This window comes from Balaenoptera physalus (assembly GCF_965194825.1).
Source record: "Balaenoptera physalus genome assembly, chromosome: 2".
Lineage (NCBI taxonomy): Eukaryota > Metazoa > Chordata > Mammalia > Artiodactyla > Balaenopteridae > Balaenoptera > Balaenoptera physalus.
The window spans coordinates 41,573,562-41,599,108 of NC_138883.1; the positions used below are offsets into that span (position 1 = coordinate 41,573,562).

The 25,547-nt window shown below is 37.3% G+C and overlaps 1 protein-coding gene and 1 pseudogene across 3 annotated transcripts in view; one reads left to right on the plus strand and one right to left on the minus strand.

Moving 5' to 3' along the window:
• Positions 1 to 25,547, plus strand: part of RTN1 (reticulon 1) — a 284,575-nt gene that overhangs the window by 42,646 nt on the left and 216,382 nt on the right. The window lies entirely within an intron of this gene.
• LOC309655376 (non-histone chromosomal protein HMG-17 pseudogene) overlaps positions 1 to 25,547 on the minus strand; it is a 37,874-nt pseudogene continuing 12,327 nt past the window's right edge. The window contains exon 2 of the transcript XR_014268825.1: positions 1 to 25,547. This exon is cut by the window's right edge and continues 7,870 nt beyond it. The product of XR_014268825.1 is annotated as a non-histone chromosomal protein HMG-17 pseudogene (transcript).

The following is a 25,547-nucleotide window of genomic DNA, read 5'->3' on the forward strand; positions in this document are numbered from 1 at the left end:
GTGCTCCGCAACAAGAGAAGCCACTGCAATGAGAAGCCCGCGCACTGCAACGAAGAGTAGCCCCTGCTTGCTGCAACTAGAGAAAGCCCGTGAGCAGCAATGAAGACCCAATGCAGCCAAAAATAAATAAATAAAAATTTTTTAAAAAATTAAAAGAAAATTAGAAGAGAAGCCACAGAATAGTTTTTTGGAAGAGATTATGTAGTATGGGAGGAACAAAGGGCCAAGAACAGAGCAAGTGCTCCTTGTGTCTTACTAGCTGAGTGGCATTAGGCCAGTTATTGAACCTCCCTCAGCCTCAGATTCTGTGTATGTGGCACTAGGTCTTGTAGAGTGCCTGACAATCAGGTGGTAACTCCCCTCATTATTATAGTATCATGGAAATCAAGATGGCATGGTATAGAATTAGTCTTGACCGAGAAGACAGATTTGTCTAGTCTTGGCTTTGGCACCTAATATGTCAATGTGGGCAAACCTGCTTTATGTCTCAGTTTCTTCATATGTAAAATGGGCATGATACCATTGTCCTGGCTACCTTACAGGGCTGTTTTGAGGATAAAATGAGATAACAAGAGGAGGTACATGCAAATTACAAATTACTCTACATCTGTAAGGAACTACTAATAGGAAGCCTGGTAGCACTGTCAGATGCAGAAGAGAGGTCTAAGAGAATAAAGATTGAGAAAAAATCATGTCACCTCGGCCCTAGGTGTTTTAATAGAAAATGCTTGCTGTGCTTAGCTGAACCTCAGCCAAATGTTAGTGGGGAATGGCAGGAGAGCGAGGAAGAGTGGGGTTGGGGAGAAGTTGGTTCTGGCAATCCACATTGGGAGACATTCTGGCTACGAAGAGTGCAGTTGGAGTGGCGACCCACCCCATTCTTCATGTCCTAAAGAGTGAACTGTGGCTGGAGCAGGGCTGAGGCGTGCCCATGGGGGCCAGGTGAGGTCTAGTCTTAATCTCCCGCTCAGTGGAAGGGCAGTAAATGTAGAAAGCTGCCTCGTGTGTGCATGGTAGTCTGGAGAGGCTGTCTCCCAGAGAGGCTATCACAGTGAAAGCCAGCCTCTGCACCTCACCCCCACCTCACCCCCCAAGCTTAAATTAATTGGCCCTGTGGGCTTGTAGGTACTTGCATGCTAGTCTTACAGCTCTATAGATTTAAAAGTCTTCCATAAATAGATTAATACTTCTGGAAAGATGGAGTAGACAGCTTTTCCTTATCCCTCTTGCTAAGTACAGCTAAAAACTCTGAACATTATATACAAGATAAGCATAAAAGACTGTGCAGTGAAAGTAGCATACTTGTAAGGCATTAACCTAGATGAAAACCTATCTGGTGAGAGAGAAAAGCTGGGTGAGGGGGACGGTAGCTAAAACTTGGAATGACAGAACTTGAGAATCCAGAGATTTTTCTTGCAGTAGGATTCTCAAACTAACTCTATGAACAGAATAGGAGGGTCACAGTGAAACTGCAACACATATAAAGAAAAAAATAGAGGTGCTTTATTTAACCATAGTTAACTCTCAGTCAATGGGGCAAGCCAGCTTTCCCCCCGGTGAGGAACTCTTAGTCTTATTAACTCAAGGTGCCCAGAACCAGGAGCTGAGAGTTGTGCTTGGCTCCCGGAGGGTTGACCGCATGCAGGGCTGGGCCAAGTCCTGAGGGTACTGAGAGCGCCGGAGCAGAGATGGTAGCAGAAACCTGGACTCTGGTTGAAAGAACTGAAGATTTACAACCTGCACAAGAGGAGATAGGATGGATTATGACAGCCACCTAAAAATACATAAAGAACTGCCAAGTGGCATAGGGACTGGATATGTTCTACGTGACTCTGGAGGATGGAACTGTGGTCGATCATGAGTTAAGCCGTGAAATATGAAAATAGCTTGGACTACCTCATATGGTGATGAGTTTCTTGTTACTGGAGGTATGTAAGCATAGCTGGGTTGGTCGCTTATATGACAGAGGAGATATAATAGAGAGGATACATTAGGTTAGTAATTCTTTATCTTTTCAGGATCACAGATCCCCATTGGAGAATCTGATGAAAGCTTTGGAATCTCTGCTCAGGAAAGTGTACTTACAAACACCATTTTGGACACAAATTCTGGCATTTTTTCGGAGGCCTTTTATGGATGGAGGAATTAAATAACTTTCTAACTCCTAGAGATCAATAATTTCGGATACTCTCATATAAATCACTGTTTATACAGCAGCAATAGTTTCATGGTTTAATAAAATCTCATTGAATCTTCCATTTATTTATTCAGCAAGTATTTATTAAGCACATACTATGTGTGTGTGTGTTTGCATACCCACACACACAAACACACACACACACAAGGTATGTAGTTGAGTAGGTGATACCTAAATATGTAACCAGAATATAAAAATAAATGTGGTAAAATAACAACATAGGCTATTATGAAGAGTCTAAATTAAGGAAAAGTCTGCATTCCATAAATTCTATTTTGTTAGTTTCAGGAATATGTGGTATCTGAGTTTGTGGCCCTCAAAGGATTACTGAGCCATCCTCTTTCCAAACTGGCCCTGGTGAAGTGGGAGAAAGAGTGTGAACTTGGAGACGCCATGCTGGTTTCCCATCTCAGCTCTTCCAATGGCCAGTAGCTAGTCTCAGCCTCTCTGGGAAGGGCTAAATGGTGGATCTATATGAATCTGTAGTGTCTAGATAATGATGTATCATTTGTCTATTCACTGTTTCTATGTACACTGTACACTTCTGTGTACACTTTAGTCATTACTAAAGTTTTTAGAACCAGTGGTTACTTTAGGCAACATTCCTTTACTGATTATCAGGAGATGCTTGGGGTTGGAGTAGGGGAAGATATTAATTCTCCCTCTAATAATATCCCCATCAGCCATCTAAAGTCACAATAAATAAATAAACAAACAAACAAATAAATAGATATCCTCTGATGTGAACAATTACTGTTTTCTCAATTTTATGTAAAATATACATGCGATATTTTAAAAAATCTATACTACTTTTATTATTTACATATGAGCACATCATCAAAGTAAAAAGGTGCTCCCTGTGCAAATCCAGCTTTAAAATACTAAGTCAACTGGCTTCTACTCCAACCAGACTGTAGCCCCTAAGCACCATCATATATAGAAATTTTGGAGTTACTACTACTGATCATACTATTAATTTATTTAGCAAACCTTTTATTATAGATAATACAAGGTAAATTAAATTGTAACCCAGCATGTTTGCATTACCAGAATTGAACTTGTGTGAGTTTATTTTTTAAATTGAATCCATGGCATTAGAGAAGTGTTCCTGTTTTATTTTACCATAAGTATGAGAAAGAATAAACACCTAGAAATTGTATAACCTTTTAAAGGCCAAGCAGTTCCTGTTTATAATTTGTATGTTTGCATATCAGAAGTCTCAGAAGAATTGATTTCATTTCTGTGAATAAAGTGGAGCAATTAAAAAATATATTTTTAAAGAGAGGTAATATACTTTCTAGAGAAATGAGTCCCAGAAGTATCCTATCTTGAAGGTAAACATGTGTTAGGAGTAGGGACAATTTGCAGTGGCCTGTCAAGGCCGTCTGTGTTACTTTTTTTTTTTTTTTAAGTGTAGTAATCTTCTCTGTGCTCAGTAGTTATCTAACTATTATAATAACTCCCAGGAACATTGGTTCCTAAAAGGAATCTTTATCAATCTGTTAAAAGCAAAAAAAGCTCCGCCATTCTGCCAGACGGGGTACATCAAGGTCAACCTTTAACTGTATCAGTTAACACATAATGACTATGTTTGCACTGTGGTGGCTCTTGTGAAGATGTCTTTTTGATATTGAATTGATGTTGACATGCTCCACTGTATAATCACATTATTATGAATCTTGTGAAACATAATTTTCAGTTCATAAAAGGAAGGGTCGGTACATCAGTTGATCACAAGAACCTAGAACTTCTTTTTTTTTCTGTGAAGGTCCCTGTCCTTCAAGGAAAAAAAAAATCAGCAGATGACTGTATATAAGTAAAATGGGACTTAATTTAGTTGATTTTCTTAGTGAAATGGAAATGGTCAACTCTACAGCCTTGTTTTAAAATTGTAAGAACAATAGTAAAAGAAATGTTTGCAAGAGAAAACATTTATTCATGATCTCACTTTCTCTTTTTTTAAAATCTCACCCTCTCTGTACAACTCTTAGTGCCAACTTCATATGGTGGTTTGAGGATTCAGTGAGCTAATATTTGTAGTTCTTGACACATAGTAATGACTGTATAAATGTTTGCTATTCTTATTATCGTTATTAATTCCCTATCAATTTTATTTATTTGCATAATAATCACCAACCTCCCTTAAGGACTTTAGAATGGATGAAACACTGATGTCCTTTATGGAGTGATCCTCATTTTACAAATGTGAGCCACATCTCTGGCTCCCGAGTCTCATGCTCTCTCTATTGTACCACAGTGCCTTTCTGCCTTTGAAATATAGTATAAGGAAGAATAACACTGTCTTACAAGACAACAAAGCCAGGACATGGAATTCAGCTTTATCTTTCAGGGAGAGAAGACAATAATAGGAGTCTTAGCTGGAGAGACTGGAAAAGAGACAGGAGGAGAGATGAAGGTGGAGAAGAGAGGGGGCAGTGGGGTTGGAGAGGGTTGGTGATGGAGGGAGGAAGCTTGACCCCTGGAATGGACACAAATAAACAAAGGGGAGGGGAGTTAAGACACGGAAAGGGAGAGTGTTAGGGAACAGAGAAATACACAGAGGGAGGGAGGCCCTTTGAGGAAGCCAAAAATATGTCTGTATTTCTATCTTTATATAAAGGAATGGATTTGTAAAAAAAGGAAAAGAGAAGTAGGTAAGAAAGCTTTCCTAAATTCTGGAATCTGGAGTGAGACCAGGTTCTTGGCTTTACTTCCCTTTGAAATGGTAATTTGCATCCTTACAGTTGCTTAGATCCTTAAACCTCCAGTGACTTTTCTAAATGGGGTGACCCCAGCAGGCCCCTGTGGCTCAAGGGTAGGAGTTGTTCTCAAGGTGCTCTGTACAGGGCTGCCCAGAGCTATCTCACCCCCAGGCTAGACAAAATCAGACAGTGGGCTGAGTCAGGCCTGTGGGCCAAATGTTCCTTCCTCTGTCTGGGTATTTTCCAAAGGACTCACATTAACTTTGTCTAAATGGAGAAGAATTTAGCTCAGGGTTTTCCCTTAGATGTAAGAGATTATTTGTAAACTCTTCCCCTATGTACAATGAGCACTGAGGTTTGCAAATGCAATGGTCTGGATATCGATATCAAGAAGTTAATTGGTTTTTCTTTTACCATGCTCAAGTTTAAAAATGTACTTATACCTTGACTGGGGAACAAGGCTAGTTAAGGAAAAGAAAAAACAGATAAAAGATAAAAAGGAAGTTAACATTTATTTAGCACCTAGTGCTAGGCAGACAGGCACTGTGACAAACACTTTATATACTTTCTTAGATTAGTTTAGGATCCAGTGGCCTACTAATAGGTAGCAGAGGACTGTATTGTCATTTAGCTAATCTGAGCAGTGATGACAGATAATTTGCATAATTCTCTTTATTTGCTTCCAGCCAAGACCAAAAACTAGACACAGATAAGTCTTCTAGTGAGATCCCAGGATGGGGGACCAGATGTTGGGGTTCATGTCCTAGTTGGTAACACGTGTGCATTTTCAGGAATGTTTATTTAAACCACACTCTTCCTGGGGCCTGTTGAAATAGTAAGCTAAGCATTTGGGGTCCTTCCTATCCTTGCGTCAATGATGTTTTGCATACATGTACTTGTTTGTGTTCTATCAAGTGCATGAATGTTTTTTCTTGTCTAGTCTGCAAGTCCCTTGAGGCAGGTGTTATGTTTCCAATAGTCTCCATAATCCCTAGCAGAGGGTCAAGTATATCAGTGTCAGAATTTCATTGTTTGATGATTTATTTTATTTTTTCCTTTGATTACATAAAATGCTCTTAGTACTATATTGGGATCATAGCACATTTTCATAAGATTTCAAAGTTCACAGAATCAATGACTATTCATAGACATTAGAAGTAGGATTTGTATCTTTTGTGTATGACTCATGTGACCAATATTAAATCAATTACAGTGTAAATTCTTGCTCCTATTTCTGTGTTATAAGAATAATCAGCAAAAAATTTTCATGTCATACCGCTTTGAATTTCTTTTAAAAACTCGAGGGTGCTAACTTAAAAAATAAAAACAATTATTGACCGTTATGATTAAAACTATCTGATGGTAAATGAATTCTGTTGACATTTTAAAAAATTAATTGGATGGATGTCCTTGATAAGGTGTTCAATTATCCTGAGAATTTACGTAATAAAATGCAGTAGTTTGCCTTGAGATTAGTTTGACACAATTGCCATTAAGAGCTCCTCCTTCTTAGCACCTGGCAGCTCACCTGGCAGCTCTGCCCCCAAGAAGGGGATGCTGCACTGAGATGCAGACCATTACAAGTTAAATCTTCGTTTTCTATTAGTAATAGGAATAATAATGGCGCATTCGTTTTTCATTAGTTTGTGGAGAGCAAGGCATTACAGTCTTTCCAATTCAATTCTAGCCTCTTAAAGTGTGAGCAGTTACTTGAGGTGAAAGAGACTCCAATGAAGTGGAACTTAAAAGCAGGTTTGGGCCTGGTGAAAATTTTATTTCAGGAGTTCCTGGGGTAGACGGCCTGGCTAAAAGTCTTCATGTGGGATTTGTAAGTGAATTCAGGCACTGAGCCCACTTCTGACTGGTGGGCTGGGTAATCTGTGCCAGCTTCCTTCATCTCTACTTGGCCCTGCCTATGTATGTTGCTGTCTCTTCATATGGCAGGAAAAGTCTATGGTTCAAGAGTTAGAGCTGCTCAAAAGGGAATATATCATGAAGTAGTGTGTTCCCCATCCCTGGATGGGTTCAAGTACAGACTGCATGATCACTTAGCAGGGATGTTTAAAATAGGCTTATTTTCAATTAAGTGAGAAGTGAGAAGTTGAACTACACTACTTCAAATATTTTTTATATTCCTTTTGTCTCAGGATTCTACGATTTTACAATAAAATCAGGGAATTGTTATATACTAAGTCCTGTGAATGACTTTGTAAGACACCTATATTTTGAATGTTGGGGATTTAGACCTTTAGCTAAAACTTGTATGAACCCATATGAGCAAACCAAAACACCAACAATCTAAATTTGCAAGTAATTTTAACAAAAAATACTTTCAGCTTATTATTTTTATGGCATGCTCAGGTAAAATGTCATTGATTAATAAAATGGAAACATTGATTAATCATTATGTTCTGTAAAATACTGTTGGTAGACAAAAATATTTATAATGTAGTGTTCACCGGGGACAACAGTAAAGAGATGGGAACTAATTATTCATTATTATACCCTTACATGCCAGGTATTATGCTAAGTGCTGTGGATAGAGCATTAAAAAACCTCTTTCCTCAAGAAACTTATAGTCTAATGAAAGAGCTAAATAGAGCATCAATTATATTTTATTGTGAAATATGATAGAATGATGTACATGATGCGATATCAAGCATCTTAATAGAAGGGAAGGTTAGAAGAAGACTTTTACTGGAAGGGGTTCTGGAACTGAGATTTAAAGGATGAGAAATTAGCAAGGTAAGGCCTGGAGAAGACTGTTCAGAGAGAACAACCCTGCTTAAAGCCACGTTTCTCCCTTCTTGCTTTTTCAAAGAGGAATCCTTTGTTCTGAGAGTGCATATGGCTTTCAGAATTGGACAGACTGTGCATCTCAAACAGGTATGCAGACACTTGGCTAAGGATCAAGGGCACTCAGAGCCAGACTAGACAAAGTCAATTTTTTCCAGTAGCAAGCCTTTTAAAACCCTATTTTTTGTTACAAAATAGATGGATGCATTGAAGAGTAAATTCACATGCAGTTTTCAAAATTGAGACTTTAAATAAACTTCCTGCATCATATACCTAGACTTCACCCACAGGCCCTTGGGATACACACTTGATTTTCTTTTTCTATTGTGCTTACTTAGTTGGAAATATTTGAGAACTACTAGGCAGAAAGGTGTTTGGGTAGGTGCTCTGGGGTGAGTACTGAGAACCTCAGGATCAAGGTAGCAGATGAGTGTTATACGAGTGGGTGTGCATGCGTGTGTGTTGTACATGTGTATGTGCATGCACTGACTCATCGATATGGGTGCTGAGATGAGAAGAATGCTGTGAAAAAGACTGCTGGGATTGGTGAGTGTTGTCTGCTATGGGTGAAAAATGGGAAGGAAGAGAAGCAAAGCTGGGCCAGGATTTATGCTTTAGATCATTCTGTTTCTCCTTCCTCACAAAAGCACTAGTGAACCAGGAAGGTTAGGGGAGACATCATCGTTCTGGTCCTGGTTCTTTCCTTCCATCATCCTTATTATGCAGTATTGCTGACCTTCTGTTATGTCCCAATCTGGTTCACGGCCCATAGTGACCCATCCCTGATTGGTTACTTACTGAAATCAGGGCTGTTACTACAGAGAGTTCTTGGGGTTATTTTTGCAATTGTTCCAAGTTCAGATTTTTAAATATATAACCTTCGTCAATGGTACGTTTATAGTTCCAACTGCTGTTCCTAATCTACTATAGTGGAGTTATATATGATGCTGGAACTTAGGAGATTTTTTTCTCCTCCCCCATGTCCTCTTTAGACTTGTCCATGGCAGCTGCCTGAACTAGCTTCTTTTTCTGGGTCTTGAAGGATGTCATATGCTGGAAAATTGTGCAGGGAAGACTTCCTAGGGAGAGGGTCCGGGGAGTACAAATGAATAGAGTTGTAAAGCTGGCATGATGGGATAATGATAGGCGGTTCCAGGTGTGCCTAGACCCTCCTGGGGAAGGGAACAGAGAATGGAATGGTGGATAGGACTAGACTGTGAGAAGCTTAAAGCTGTTGGATGGCACAGTAAGAACTGTAGATTTTATTTTCTTGACAATAGAGAGTCATTTGAGGTTTTATCAATGAGATAGGAGCTCTCTCAGATTGGTGTTGAGAAAGCGCTTTGGCGACGTGGAAGGTTGGAGTGGGAGCAGGCAAGGGGTGGGAGGTGAGTTGAGAGGCTTCCACAGCAGTCTCATGAGACATGGTGGGGCAGAAGCTGTGGCAGTGGAGAGCAAGAGGCGTTGGGATGGAGAGATTTTGTGTGAAGTACAGATAGAACTTGGAGCGTTATTTCCGTTTCTGGCTTGGACATGTGGGTGCATGGTGATGCTCTTAAGTGAAATATGGTTACAGGAAGAGAGAAGAGAGAATCAATGTAAAACGCTTTCAAAGATAATAGCACTCCATTGCAAATGTAATGTATTAATATTGAAATAATGTATCACTGAACTTATGTTTAAGGTAATGGTCATCCACAGGATTGATTATACAGATGTAGAGAAACCATTAGGAGTCACAAAGCAAGTGCTTTTATAAACACTATAAAAATGCAAACTGAAGGCTTTGAATTTTTAATTTCTAATTGATGCAGGGAATCTGCAATGTCAAGTTCATGTATAAGGTGATTACATTTTACTTTGGTTATAGATTTTACTTTATTAGTGCTTTTTGATATGGAGAAACATTGACTAGTTCTACTGATTGAATATAACTGGATTCGCAATTGCTTTCTTATAATCTCATTATCTAGCATCCATAAAAAGTAACTGAAGTTGTTAAGTCTTAGACAACAAATTAAAGTTTGACAAGTTCTGATAAGATGCAAAAGAAAGATCCTTGATTATATCTTAACCCATTCGATAATTTATTAAATAAAACATCAGGAGAATTCATTATTTATTTAATTTCCTCCTGTGATTATCTTTTTTAAAAAAATATTATTTCTAATTGTGATAAAATGCACATAATGTTTACCAACTTAACCATTTTTAAGTACAGTTCTGTGGTATTAAGTACATTCACATTACTGTGTAACCAGTGCTCCATCTCTCTCCAGAACTCCCTCTACCCATAAAACACTAACTCCCTATTCCCTCCTCCTCCAGTCCCTGGCAACCACCATTCTACTTTCTGTCTCTATAAATTTGACTATTCTAGGAGGACTTATTACTTTTTGAGCAAAAGAAAGAAATATAGTTTTTCTGTAACCTGTTATTGATTCTCTGGGATGGCTCACATGTGACTGACTCATGATCAGAATAACCTTCAAAAGGTTTTAAAGCATCACAGTGCTTTGGGCTTGGTAAGAAAGTAGCACATTGGTGATCTTTGGACAAGTCCTTCAGATGCTGCCCAGTCCCAGTCAGAACCAGCAGTCTCCTGACAGGCAGTAGTCTGAGAGCATAGTATCTGGAGTAGCTTTGCCCGGGTTTGAATCCTGGCCTACCATTTTCTAATCATGCGATGTTGGGCAAGTCGATTGAACTCTGAGAGTCTCAGTTTCCTCTTCTGGAAATCAGTAGAACATGCCTTACAGTATTGTTGTGAGGCTTCAATGAGTTGTTATACATAAAAGCATTTAGAACAGAGCCTGGTGCATCATAAGCATTTAATCAATATTAACTACTATCATTTCTCAGGTGAGCTCTTAATCTAAGTACCTTGTATTGTCAGTCTGAGCTGACCAGGGACATGATTGAACCATGATCATGGAATATTTTAAGACCTTGCCACAGTGTTTTTAAAATCAGCCAGAACTGGGATGTCAAATGTAGTCATGGTTGGTAAAATTTCTGGGGTTCTACTTTGGTCCCAGTGTGTTTCTCTAGTTTTGATAATGGAAATATGAAGTGTGAACATTCTTGTGGCCTTAATATGGTGACTCACAACACTGAATATACTGTGCACTATTCAAAAAATTGTAAATCAAAGCATCACATACTAGAAGGATTGCTCAGGATCCTCCATATCATAACAGAAACTGGTCAGGAGATAGATTGTGGCCCCGTGTAAGGATTTTTCCCCTTTACATTAGCTGAAACTTCCTTCCTCTTTCCCCAGGGTTTAAGTGGAAGAAATTGATTGTTCTAGTTGAAAAATCAAGAGTTCCTCCTACCCCCACTGCACCCTGTTACGATTTCTTTCCCATTCCACATTCAGAGACTAAAATAGGGCTGTTCTTTCTCCAAGAACAAAGGTTTTGACCTCTACTTACTGCCAGTATTGTCTGACTGACATGGTGAGACAAGCAAGGGTTGTATCAGCAACTCTGTATTCAGAAACCTAGGGATAGCAACTCACTTGTGAATACCTGGTTCATTTTTCATGTTTGGAAACTTTATGTTCCCTGAAGTCTCACTATTATATCTCCATGGCCTAGAACAATGCTTGGCATATAAGAGTGTTCAAAACATGTATATTGAATGAAAGAATGATTGAATGAATGAATGGCTAGATTTCTTTGGTGAAGTCCTGGGGAGATTACAGGGAGACATCTAGAAGCAAAAAAGTCTAAGCCCTAAAATTTCCAGGTACTCGATTTAGTTCTTCCCTGTTCAGAAAGTATCATGTGCTTCTTCACTGCACCTTGCCTATTTTACTTTTGTATTTTTCCATTTTAAAACATGTTTTCCACATAATAATCACAAACTCTTCATTTTCTTCTCATATGAATAGAAAGACCACTACTACAATCTCGTTTTTATTTCCTTTCCATCCGTGAAGTTGTGTTTATTAGATCTGCGTAATTGTGCCTGCGAGAACACCCACAAGCTTTTCTTGTTCTTTTGCCCAGACAGGACTCACTCCTCCCTTGCTGAACCAGCCTGTATTCTTGCAGAGGCAGGGAGTAACGGTGTCCCAGGAGGATGCTGAGATTCTCAAAGCAGCTTTTTTCATGGAGCAAATTAAGGACAAACACAAATCATTTTGGGATTTCGACCTAAATCTTAACCCATTTATTTTCTTAAAATAAATCTTTTTTCCTAGTGTCTTTAAAATGTTTGTAAAAAAGCACTATTCTCTAATTGTTGCTTTCCAGATTGAAGACTTTGAGAATAAATGACACTAGTGGCAAAACTCCAATGGCTATGTAATTTATAAGCATTTAATGAAGTTTATCTAACCATTTATAGGACACTGGTTCTACAAGTTTTGTATTTCTTCCGATGTCTTACTTTAGTGAAGTTGCACTCAAAATTTCCCTTCTCAAATCACGCATGCCTTCCTTTTTCAATTTGTTTTAGCTTATCCTTCGAAGGGTGTGCAGTTACACTTGCTTAACAGATATTATTAACAGGTATTTAAGTTAGAATAGCAATAATAGCTATAGTTTATTATATATCATCCATGAGTCAGGCTGATTCTGTGATTTAACTTAATTATACCATTTAATCTTTCAAAAATACTAGATGTAATTTACATACAGAAAAGTAAACAAATGTTATTTGTACAGTTTGGTGTATACACGTCCATGTAACCATCACCCAGATCAAGAAGGAATATTTCCATCATCCAGGAAGGCTCTTTCATGCCACTTCTCTCAGTCAATCCCCTATTCCCAGAGGCAACCATTATTCTGGCTTCCATCACCACAGAATAGTTTTGCCTGTCTTTGAATATTTATGAAGGGAATAATTCAGTATCTGGCTTTTTTTGCTTAATAAGATGCTTTTGAGTTCATCCATGTTATTTTCTGTATGGAGAGTTATTTTACTGTATCACTGTGTAGTAGCGTACAATATGAATATATCACAATTTTTTCATTTGATTGTTGATGGACTTTTGGGTTCTCCTCTTATTTTTTGGCTGTTATGAATAAAGCTGCTATGAACATTCTTGAAACATACCATTTTGTGGATCTGTGGAAACATTTCTCTTGAGTATGTACTTAGGAGTACTTCCTTCCAGGCATAGAGTAGGCCTATATGCCTATATTTACTTTTATTAGAAACTCCTAAACAGTTTTCCAAGGTAGTTGTATCATTTTGTACTCCTATTAGCAATATATGAGTTGTTCCACATCCTCACCAGCACTTGTTATTGTCAGATTCTTTAATTTCAGGCATTCTAGTGAATGTGTAGTGGAATCTCATTGTGGATTTTTTTCCAGCTGAAATGTATCAAGATATAATTTACATATAATAAAATGCACTCACTTTAAGTGTATAGTTTGATGAGTATTAAAAAAAGTTTAAAACCGTGTGACCACCATCTCAATCAATTTTTAGGTATAAATGGTCTGTGATTGCCATTTAGGTCAAGTTAATAAATAATGTGTTTCAGAAATAAGAGTCACAGATGTAGAAAATAAACTTATGGTTACCAAGGTGGAAGGGGGGCGAGGGATAAATTGGGAGATTGGGATTGACACATACACACTACTGTATATAAAATAGATAACTAATAAGGACCTACTGTATAGCACAGGGAACTCTACTCAATACTCTGTAATGACCTATATGGGAAAAGAATCTAAAAAAGAGTGGATATATATGTATATGTATAGCTGATTCACTTTGCTGTACAGCATAAACTAACACAACACTGTAAATCAACTATACTTCAATAAAAATTAATTGTAAAAAAAGAAAATATAGTCAGAAAAAGCAAAAAAATAAATAATGTGTTTCATATCATCTCTGTCAGCTCCCTTTGTAACTGGGATTCTGCAGATAACTAAGCCCTAATGCCTTAAGGTATTCATCGTTTGGATTTAGAATGGTGCTGGTTATATACCATCTTTGGGAAAATTGAAAAAAATATATTGTCATTCAAATCATTTTTAAGTGCTTAAATTTCTTGCACAATTCTAGTTTATTAGAAACTCCTAAACAGGCTGTTCTATATCCTTATTGTTTTTTGTCTACTTATTTTAACCATTCCTGAAAGAGGGATTTTAAAGTCTCCAATTATGATTGTAGATTTTTCTATTTATCCCTTCAGTTTTATCAGATTTTGCTTCATATAATTGAAGCTCTGTTATTAGATGCATACACATATATGAATGTTATGTCTTTCTGATAAACTGACCCTTGCGGAATTATAAAACTATGCTGATACTCCTTATTTTGAAGGGTACCTCGTGTACTTGTTTTCTTATGCTTATTGTTTGCATGTATATCTTTGCTGTTCAACTTTCAATCTATCTACATCTTTATAAAGCATGTGTCTTATATACAGCATACCGTTGAATCTTACTGTTTTATCCAATCTGACAGTCTCTTATTTCTAACTGGAGTGTTTAGATACTTTTTACATTTATATTATTGATAATGTTGGACTTAAATTTACCATATTTTTTGTTTGTTTTTTATTGGCCTCATCTGGTTTTTGTTCCTTTGTTATTTTGTTTCTGCCCTTTTTCAAGTTAATAAAAATTTTATTACTATCAATTTTACTTCTTCTATTGTCTTTTTTCCCACCAGAGGAGTTATATGACTTTTTAAAAAATTGTTTTATTGGGGTATAATTGATTTACAATGTTGTGTTAGTTTCAGGTGTACAGGAAAGTGAGTCTGTTGTACAAATACAGTACAAATATCCAGTCTTTTTGTAGATTCTTTTCCCATATAGGCCATTACAGAATATTGAGTAGTGTTCCTTCTGCTGTACAGTAGGTCCTTATTAGTTATCTATTTTATATACAGTAGTGTGTATGTGTCAATCCCAATCTTCCAGTTTATCCCTCCCCTCCCCTTACCCCCCAGTAACCATAAGTTTATTTTCTACTTCTGTAACTATTTTGTTTTGTAGATAAGTTCATTTGTAACCTTTTCTTGGATTGCACATATAAGTGGTGTCATATGATATTTGTCTTTCTCTGTCTGACTTTTTTCACTGGGTATGAGAATCTCTAGTTCCATCCATGTTGCTGCAAATGGCATTATTTTGTTCTTTTTTATGTCTGAGTAATTTTCCATTGTATATATGTACAATATCTTCTTCATCCATTCCTCTGTTGATGGACATTTAGATTGCTTCCATGTTCTGGCTATTGTAAATAGTGCTGCAATGAACATTGAGGTGCATGTATCTTTTCCAATTATGGTTTTCTCCGGATGTATGCCCAGGAGTGGGATCGCTGGATCATATGGTAGCTCTATTTTCAGTTTTTTAAGGAACCTCCATACTCTTTTCCATAGTGACTGTACCAGTTTGCATTCCCACCAACAGTGTAGGAGGGTTCCCTTTTCTCTATACCCTCTTCAGCATTTATTGTTTGTAGATTTTTTGATAATGCCTATTCTGACCGGTGTGAGGTGATACCTCATTGTAGTTTTAATTTGCTTTTCTCTAATAATTAGTGATGTTGATTGGGTTTGTTTTTTTTTTTGATATTGAGCTGCATGAGCTGTTTGTATATTTTGGAGATTAATCCTTTGTCAGTTGCTTCGTTTGCAAATATTTTCTCCCATTCTGAGGGTTGTCTTTTTGTCTTGTTTATGGTTTCCTTTGCTGTGCAAAAGCTTTGAAATTTCATTAGGTCCCATTTATTTATTTTTGTTTTTATTTCAAAACAAAAAAGGTGGGTCAAAAAGGATCTTGCTGTGGTTTATGTCAAAGAGTGTTCTTCCTATGTTTTCCTCTAAGAGTTTTATAGTGTCTAGCCTTACATTTAGGTCTCTAATCCATTTTGAGTTTATTTTTGTGTATGGTGTTAGGAAGTGTTCTAATTTCATTCTTTTACTTATAGCTGTCCAGTTTTCCCAGCACCACTTATTGAAGAGGCTGTCTTTTCTCCATTGTATATTCTTGCCTCCTTTATCAAAGATAAGGTGACCATATGTGCGTGGGTTTATCTCTGGGCTTTCTATCCTGTTCCTTTGATCTATATTTCTGTTTTTGTTCCAGTACCATACTTTTTTGATGACTGTAGCTTTGTAGTATAGTCTGAAGTGAAGGAGCCTGATTCCTCCAGCTCCATTTTTCTTTCTCAAGATTGCTTTGGCTATTCTTCTGTTGTCTTTTAAGCTATTATTTTTAATGATATAGCTCATATCCTTACCTTATCAAATTCACACAGAATTGAAATTTCGCATTTCAACCATTTAATCTTCTCATTTGCTGTATGAAGTATGTATTATTATCCAGACTTTTTTGATAGATGAGGAAAGCCCCCCAAAAGGGTAATTACTAACTTGCTTAAGGTCACATATAGGAAGAGGTGGATCAAAGACAGCATCTAAAGAATGCTCAATATGGTACTTAAATGGCCTCAATGATAGTTCAGTGGATCTCTCCATATAGTCATTGCTTGTGCAAATTATATTTATGAATGGCATGAAACAAATATTTGTGCTAAGGACTTAGTGAAAGTTCCATGTGTTATCATCAGATGCTTCTAATAAAAGAGGTTAGCATCTAGTGGCTGCAAGATTGGCTACTTACTCATTGAAAAATTTTTTTAATCGTGAGGAAATGTTAATTTTACCCTAGAGAACAAGTCCATGGAAGAGGACTTACAGAGGGAAAATGGTGAGTGTTTTGAAGGTTGGACATGAAGAATATTTCAGTTTTGGATTTATTATAAGAGTGAAAGACTGAAGTGATATAAATTTAACTGTACTAATATTACAAAAATTAAATGTACTAATATTTAATTATACAAATATTATCACATTTTTTCTTTTCTTTTTTCTTTTTTATTACTTTGTACCCTTTACTTTGAACCTCTCCCTATTTCCCACACCCTCTAGCCCCTGGTAACCACTTTTCTACTCTCTATTTCTGTGAGTTTGACTTTTTTAGATTCTACATATAAGCGAGATCATGCAGTATTTGTCTTTCTGTGTCTGATTTATTTCACTTAGCATAATGTTCCCTGAGTTCATTCATGTTGTCACAAATGGCAGGATTTCCTTCTTTTTTTAAGGCTGAATGATATTCCATTGTATATATATATATACCACATTTTCTATATCCATTTATCTCAGAGGACCCTTAGGTTGTTTCCATATCTTGGCTGCTGTGAATAATGCTGCAGTGAACATGGCAGCGCAGATATTTCTTTGAGATAGTAATTTTATTTTCTTTGCATATGAACCCAGAAGTGGGATTGCTGGATCCAAGTATTATCACATTTAACCCTTACAACTATACATGATGCTTTTTGATCTTCAATTTGCAGATGAGGAAATTGAGGCACAGAGAGGATAAGGTATGCCCAAGATCACACAGCTGGAAAAAGAAAGAGCTAGTTAGGCTGAGGAAGTCTGTGTTCTTAACCACTAAGTAAAACTAGGTGGAGAGGAGAGAATGGTTTTCATTTTACAGATCTTCTGGACTCTATTTTATGTAAGTCTCACAACAGCTTTCTGAAGTCAATAAATGCAGTTATTATTTTAATGATGGGGAAGTGGAGACAGTGGTCAGGTGAGCTCAGCAGCATCCAAGATTTCTGTCAATAAAGGTCTGCCAAGTCCAAGTCTCCTCTCAGTGATGAGGATGGATCCATCCTGGAGTGGAGTAGAGTCAGAAGAAACAGAACCATATCAAATGAAGTACAAAGAAGGCAGTGGGTTCCAAACGCTAAAATTGGAAGAGTTTGGAAATGATTCTGGATAACTACTTTGAACAGTTTGAGAGGGTAAAAAAATAAGATGGAAAGAAAGATTAAGTATAGAATACTAAGAATTCAGATAATTTTAGAACAGAGAGGACAGGTTAAGCTTACAAGGCAGGAAAAAAAAAACAATTAAAAAAATTTTTTTGTATGTTTAACACCAAAAACAGATTCTCAATTATTCTTTGGATGAATGAGAATTCTACAAAGGAAATTCATTGTCTAAAATGAATTGTATGTATTAGAGAGAAAACAAAGCTGAGTTTTCCCTATGAGTCAAACTGAATTTGTTGAATTTTTAGCCTAAATATATGGAAAAAATTTCCAGTGTCAGAATTGGAATTAGTAAAGGTTGAGTCACTTTGGATATATTTCCATTGATTTTCTTATAAGTGTGTAGATTGATACTTTGCAAAACCATAATACATTTTGCTAATGGTCTGCACTTGTGCTTTTTTTAAGCCTGTAAGACCACAGTAAAACAAATGTTTTAGAAGGTGCCAAAGAATAATAGCCAGTTAATCTGTGTTCCTTAGGAGAGTTGGATTTGGGTGGAGGGAGGAAGATTATCAACTCTATAGTTCTCTGGGTTGTTTGACAGGTTACAAAAAGTAAGCAGGCATTACTTTGAAAGAGCAATAATTATAGTAAGAATAAAAGGAAATCATAATTTATTTTATGAGCTGGAGCTACAGACAAACTAATGTGTGTCTTAAACATTCTTAGAGGAAGAATATGGTTCCTGTAATGAAAGTATTTTTGTAGTAATAGATACATAGAATGTTGATTTCTAGTGTAAAACTAGTTACATCTGCATATATTTGTTAGGAAAGTGAAAAAAATGGTAGAAAGCAAGAAAACAAAAACAAAAACACCCCTGAATATTATCTATTCAAGTGAATTTCCTTGATAATCTAATTCTAATTGATCATTCTCAGTCTTTCTTTTTGATTCATAAGGAGGAATTTCGTTGAGAAATCTGGAAGATTTTGCCAGTAAAAAAAAAAAGAGAGAGGGAGAGAGAGAGCGCTTCTTTTTATTTTTGTTGGATGCTCTTTCCTTATTAAACTTTAGTAATATATACTACACTACAAAGTCGGTGGAAAGGGCTAAATAAACAAAACTGGACCATTGTAGAGGGAAATGGCAACATTTGAGACAAGCAGAGACAGATTAATAGAAGACTTTCTAGGTCAGAAGCACAGCTGTATTTCAGTGATCTCAAAATCCTCAATCATACATGTCTGTAATGGCCAAAATACTACATGTAATTTTTTCTGTGTAGGGATTCAGAATGGTTGTAAGAGTATCAGTTATTTCCTGTTGTGATCACCTTGCTCACTGGGAGCTGCGGCTCACTGCCCTGCCCAACATCACGAGAGGGGATTGAACTGCACATCACTAGCCAAGGGAAAAGATCAAAATTCAAAATTTGGAGTATGGTTTCTACTGAATGTGTATCGCTTTTGCATCATTGTAAGGTCGAAAAATCGTAAGTTGAACCGTCCTAAATCAGGGACCGCCTATACAAAAAAAAAGTCAGTGAAAATTTTTGATTGAAATGGGTATGTCTTTATTTATTCGAGTATTTCTTATGGTTTTTCAGAAGAATTTGACAGCTTTCCTCCTTCTGTACATTCTGTACCTTTCTATACTTCTTCACTCTTTGCTTCCCTCTTTTCCATTTAGCACATTTTGGATTAATTTGCCTAAAGTTCTCCTATGATTGTGTCATCCCTGGTTTCTTGTCTCTGTGGCCCACCTTTACCTAAGTCCAAATCCTTTCCTCTTCCAATCCTGCTTCCACCCCCCTTTCCGATTTTATCACCCCTTTTGCTCTGGATATCCTGGACTCCTTGCCTTTCCTCAATGAGGAATTCAACTTTCCTACTTCCACCCCTTTATTCACACAATTTTCTCTGTCTGGGATGTCATTTCTTCTGTTTTCATCAGTTTTTCCTAATAGCAACAGATTGTAGCACATCCATAGATGAGAACAAGAGAGTAAAACCTCTAGAAACCATGGTTTATGAAGAAGCGTTCTAAGAACTGACAAACTTAGGTGTGTTTCTTCCCGGGAAGTTTCTTAATGTCTCTAAGCCTCAGAGACCTCATCTATACAATGGGGACAACAAGAGGACTCACCTTATAGGATTGTTGGCATGATTAAATGGAATGATGCATGTAAGGTACTTGGCAGCATGGTTGGTGCATAGTGAATGCAGTGAATGCTAAAAAAAATGTTAACTGATGTGGTAGGCAGAATAATTCCACCCATCCCCCAAAGATGTCCATGTCCTAATCCAAGCAAACTGTGAATGTTACCTTACATGGCAAAAGGAACTTTGCAGATGTGATTAATAAGGACTTTGAGAGGGGGAGATTATCCTGTATTATTCGGGTGGCCTAGTATAATCAAAAGGGTCTTTATAAGAGGTAGGTGGAAGAGTCAGAGGCCAAGAAGATGTGATTACAGAAGCAGAGGTTAGAGTGATGGGATGAAGGAATTGAGGCGAGGAAATGATTCTCCCCTAGAGCCTCCAGAAGGAACACAACCTTGATGACATCTTGATTTTAGCCCAGTGAGACCCATGTCATAATAAATTTGTATTGTTTTAAGCATGTGCTAATTTGTGACTGCATTAATAGGAAACTAATACAGTTCTATAATTAATTTTATCATCATCATTATAACAATTATTAAGCCTGGAAGAAAGCATTAGGACATGATTCAGTCTTAACACAATTAAAGAATTTTCATATGGAAGAGTGATTCTAGGTGGTCCAGGGGGCAGAAGCAAGGTCAATGGTTGGAAGTTACAAGGACATTTTGAGCCAATTATAAAAAGAAAACTTCCTGAGATACAATAAAAGTAAATTACTGATATGTAGGAGTAGTTCAAGCAGCCACTGGAAGACGTCTATTGTTTAGTTGTACATGCATCCTGCAAAGGGTGGGGCTAAATTTCAGCCTTTGAACTTTCATGCCTTCCCTTTCAGTGTGTTTTCCATTATCATGCTAGCAAAAGTAATCTCTCATGCACCGTCTATCTGCTTTATTCCCATTACTCTTGGCTGTCCCACTTCTATGATATTTGTCACATGTGACCTTATATCTTGCTTCCTGGACTCTTGAGGACCAGGGCAGTGTCTTGCACACTTAGTAACTCACACAGAGCTTGTTTATGGTTTCTTGAACTCACCAAAAATATGTTGGAGGAAGGATTAAATTCATCACCGTTCAAGTGTAGAAAATATTCAAATTATCATTTGTCTTCCTTTGAGTTGGTTCATGGGATTAGAGACTATTTCTGCAATTATTTCAATGTTGATTCAGATTTTAATTTTGATGAAGTTATGAAATCCAGGATATGTGGGCAATACTTGTTTAAAGGAATGCCTATTTCTCTGCTTCACCTTATACTTAGAAACTGTATAATCATTTGTATTGTTTTAAAACCCTAAGTTTTTGAGCTCCCTGTTACTGAATGCTTCCCATTTATCTTTTATATGACTTGCATACAGGACTTTTGAAATCCATGTGGTCTCCTGGAAACCTGGATTCTATTTCTCATCACTGCCACCCTTAAACCCAGACCAGAGGGAACCCTTATCTGGATCTTTCTCTTTAGAGGGCTCTGTGTATTACAAATACTGAGACACAAAGATTTAAAATCTTAAAACATTCTTTTTTCCATTTTCTAACATTTTTTTTCCAAGTTCAGAAACCAACTGAGCGAATGAGATGACTGCTTGAGCCTTGTGCTCAGGCAAGGTTGCAGAGGTGAGAAAGCAGGAGTCCAAGAGGGGGAAGGAGAAATTATAGCCTCTGTCCTGGACACCAGAGGGTGCCTAGGCCTGATCTCAGGGGGCCACAGTCTGCGGTGGCTGGAAGCAGGACCTGGGTCCTTGTCTTCTTTGGAGAAAGAATTCAGCAAAGAGACAGTTTGTGAAGCAGTAAAGCATCTATTAGAAGCAAAGTACATGTGGAAAAACACACGGACAGACTCAGAGTGAGTTGTGCCCCAAAGGGGTGACTTAAATCACTTATATGGGGGCAGTTTTCCGGGTTCCCTCTGGCCAGTCATCTTGCCTGTGCCCATATTTGGTCTGACTCAGGGCCCTTCCCCATATGGGCGCACATCTTTTAGCCAAGATGGACTCCAGTGCGAGCATTTCCGGGAGGTTGGCAGGACATATTACAGGATGGCACCCTCTCCCTTCTCTGACCCCTGAGGATCTTTTCTGTGCATGTGTGGTCTGGGAGGTCTCCTTGACCACAAGAATGAGAAAAATGTGGTTGTCTTATCTTTTGTTCAAGCAGAGCTCTGCTCCTGTCATTAACAGGAGACTGTTTGCAGCTGCTCTACGTAGGGCCCAGCTATCTCCTGCCTCAGGCCCACCAGGTTTTCCAGGTAACTTCACTCCTGTGCTGTGCTTTGATCAGACAGTTTAGCTTTGGGAGGCACCTGGAAATCCTGAGTCTGGAAAGTGAGGCCTCAGGGAGGAGCTTGATCCTGTGAGTCTGATCAGGTTGAGAGAGGCCTGGCTTCTACCTAGCTGCTGCATTTTCCTGGCCTCCTTCAGGCTTGCCTGGGGCCCAGGAAGGGTAGCTCCTTAGCCTCTAGCTCTTGGGGCTGAGAGAGAATGTGGGCTAGGAAGGAGCACAGCTTGATTTATTGTTTTTGTATGTTAAATCTGTACTGTGAGCCTCTATTTGCACCCTTGTCCCAGGCTCTGCAAATGTTAGGGGAGGACCTGCTCCTCACTCTACCAGTTTCTAAGCTTTTTCCTGGCCTTAAACAAATCATTTTATTTATAAAAACAGAGATAATATTTTTAGAGGGGACCACAGAAGGGATTTTTGTCTACAGTTGACCATTGAACAACGTGGGGGGTTAGGGGAGCCAACCCTCTGGGCAGTTGAATAGCCATGTATAATTTATATGGGTTCCTCTGAATCCTAGATTACTCCGTATCCATGGTTCCTTAGCAGTGGATTCAACCAATCTCGGATCCATGTAGTACTGTAGTATTTACTATTGAAAAAAATCCACCTAGAAGTCGACTCAGGCAGTTCAAACCTGTGTTGCTCAAGGGTCAACTGTGGTTTATTCACTGTTGTATCCTATACCTATAATGGTGCCTGGTACAGAGTAGATGCTCAACAAATGTTAAGTAAAAGAATACATTTTTTTTCTTTTTTAAAAAGTTTGGTAGAGGTATAATTGAAATATAATAAACTCTACATATTTAAAGGTATAATGAGTTTGACATATGCATAAACCTGTGTAACCATCACCACAATCAAAGTAATGAACATTCCCACACCCAAAAAGTTTCCCGGGGCCCCTTTGTAATCTATCCCTTCCACTCCCACACCTGCTTTTTCTGTTACTATACTATTTTGTATTTCCTAGAACTTTATTTAAATGCAATTTTACAGAATGTACTTTTTTTTGGTCTAGCTTCTTTCACTCAGGGTAATTATAAAATTCATTCATACTGTGTGTATAAATATTTCACTCCTTTCTATTGCTGAGTCCATGTGTGGATGCACAATTTGTTTATCCATTTACATTTTGATAGCCATTTGGATTGTTTCTAGTTTTTGGCTTCTACAAACAAAGCTGCTGTGAACATTATGAACAAGTCTTTGTATGGATGTAAGCTTTCATTTCTCTTGGGTAAATACCTGAGAGTAGACTGGCAGAATCATAAGGTAGGTACAGTTTTAAGTTTGTGGTAAACTGACGAACTGTTTTTCCAATGTGACCGTACTATTTTGCATTCCCACCACCCATATACTAACAGGTATATAGTGGTATTTCATTGTGCTTTTAACTTGAATTTTCCAAATGACTCATGACATTGAGCACCTTTTCTGTGCTGATTTGCCACCCTTACATGTTCTTTGGTGAAATATTCAAATCTTTGCTCCAGTTATTATTAGATTTTTTCCTTATTATTGAGTTTTGAATGTACTTTATATATTCTGCACACAGTTCCTTTATCAGATATGATTTGGTTCTCTCAGCTGTGGCTTTCTTTTCATTCTCTTAACAGTCTTTTTGAAGAGCAGAAATATTTTTTTTATCAACTCTTATCAATTTGCTCTTTCATGGATTACTGTCTTTTATGGATTTTGATGTTGTATCTAGAAATCTCTGCTTAACCCCAGGTGCCAAAGTTTTCTCGGAACTACGTTTTCTCCTGGAGTTTTATAATTTCAGGTTTTACATACAGGCTTGTGATCGATTTTGAGTTAGTTTTTGTATATGGTGTAAAGTATGGATGGACGTCCTCTCCCTTTTTTGCATGTGGATATCCAACTTTTCTGGCACCATTTGTTGAAAGACTCTCCTTTTGCCACTGAATTGCCTTTATTGAAAATAAACTGTTCATATGTGTGTGGAATCTACTTCTGGACTCTCTGTTCTATTCCACTGATCTATCTGTCTATCTTTAAGCCAATACTACACTCTCTTGATTATTGTAGTTTTATAATGTCTTGAAATTCGGTGGCGTTTGTCCTCCAATGTGGTTCTTCTTAATGAAATGATTTTTAAACCAAAGGAAAATTCTGAAACATTGTTTAGAAGAATTTTGCAATGTTTCAGAGCTAGCATTTACTTTGGGGATAAACATGTCTACGTGACCTTTCTTTTTGCCTGTGCTCTGAATAAATGGAAGTTACCATATTATTTACCATCATGCGTATTCTCTAAAACTAATGTATAAATCATGTCATTAACCTTTTTACTATTATTTGATGCATTCCTATAAGTAAATTTTTTATATTACTAATTTGAATATATGTTAATCACCATGAGACAATCAATATTTATTATATTCTTTTTCATTCTTTCTGTCTCTCTTAGACTTACATCTCCCATATGAATCCATGTGGATATAAATGTCTCATTTTCAGATGAATCTCTGAGTTATGAGCCGTTTCTCTAGGATTGTGGATTCTGCTACTTGGAAAATATTTGTTCAAGCTTCAGTTTGGCAGCTACCCAGATGCATCTTATCATTAATTCTTCTCCTGAGGCCCTTTGTCATATTCTCTTCCAGACATGCTCTGTGTACCTCAATTATAAAGACACTTCCTGGTGTGTAATCTTTTTAGAGTACAGTCCTCATTTGTTCTGCATAGCTCCTTTCTTGACTTCCTGTGCTCTGAGAGGAGTGAGGGGGAAAAGTGAGGAAGTGGATTCAGTGACCATTTATGGGCTCTGGGAATTCATGGATAAATAAGAAAAAGTAAGATAAATAAATTGTCTATACTTTATTACAGATAATTATAAATAATTATAAATTATTCATAAATAAATCAAAGAGCTAATATATCTTTATAAAAGCTATCAATCTTTTTATCTTTATAAAAATATAAATTTAATTATTTATATTTGTAGATAAATATAATGACCCTTTTCAGGTCCTTACAACCCTAATTTCAGATTATAATTTAACCATCTCTGCTCTTCAGGTACTGTGACTCTCAGAAACCTGTGGTCTTGAGTCTAAGTCAGATTTACCAGGGTGTACAGAGATCATCAGTGGCAATACTGGGGAAATGTTGCCTCAAAAGGCCTCGACTTAGGGAGGCATCTTCTGTGCCCCAGTGGGTCAGGGGTGAATAAGGCAGAGTGTTGGTTAGGTTGAGGTGGCGTGGCCCTTCTTTCAAGTGTAGGGGAAGAGAATTGGATTTTTTCTAGTGTCAAGAGGCTAGCAAAGTAATAATTTGACATTTTTTCTTTTGATTTAAAACCCATACCTTTAGCTTTTATCGTTAAACCGAAACTCATGGGGAAATTGATCTAAAATGTACTTGTATCTTTTTTTGTGAATTGGTCCAGGACACAGAGCTGCGAGTTCTCAGGGTTGTTTCTGTGTCTTCCATTTTGATTAGTAATAGAAATAATAATAATAACAGATAATAATTATTTAGCCCTTACTACATAGCAGGCCCTGTTCTAAGGGCCTTACGTATGTTAATTCATTTATTCATGACAACCATGCTGTGAGCTAGGTCCATTACTATCCTCATTTTACAGAAAATTG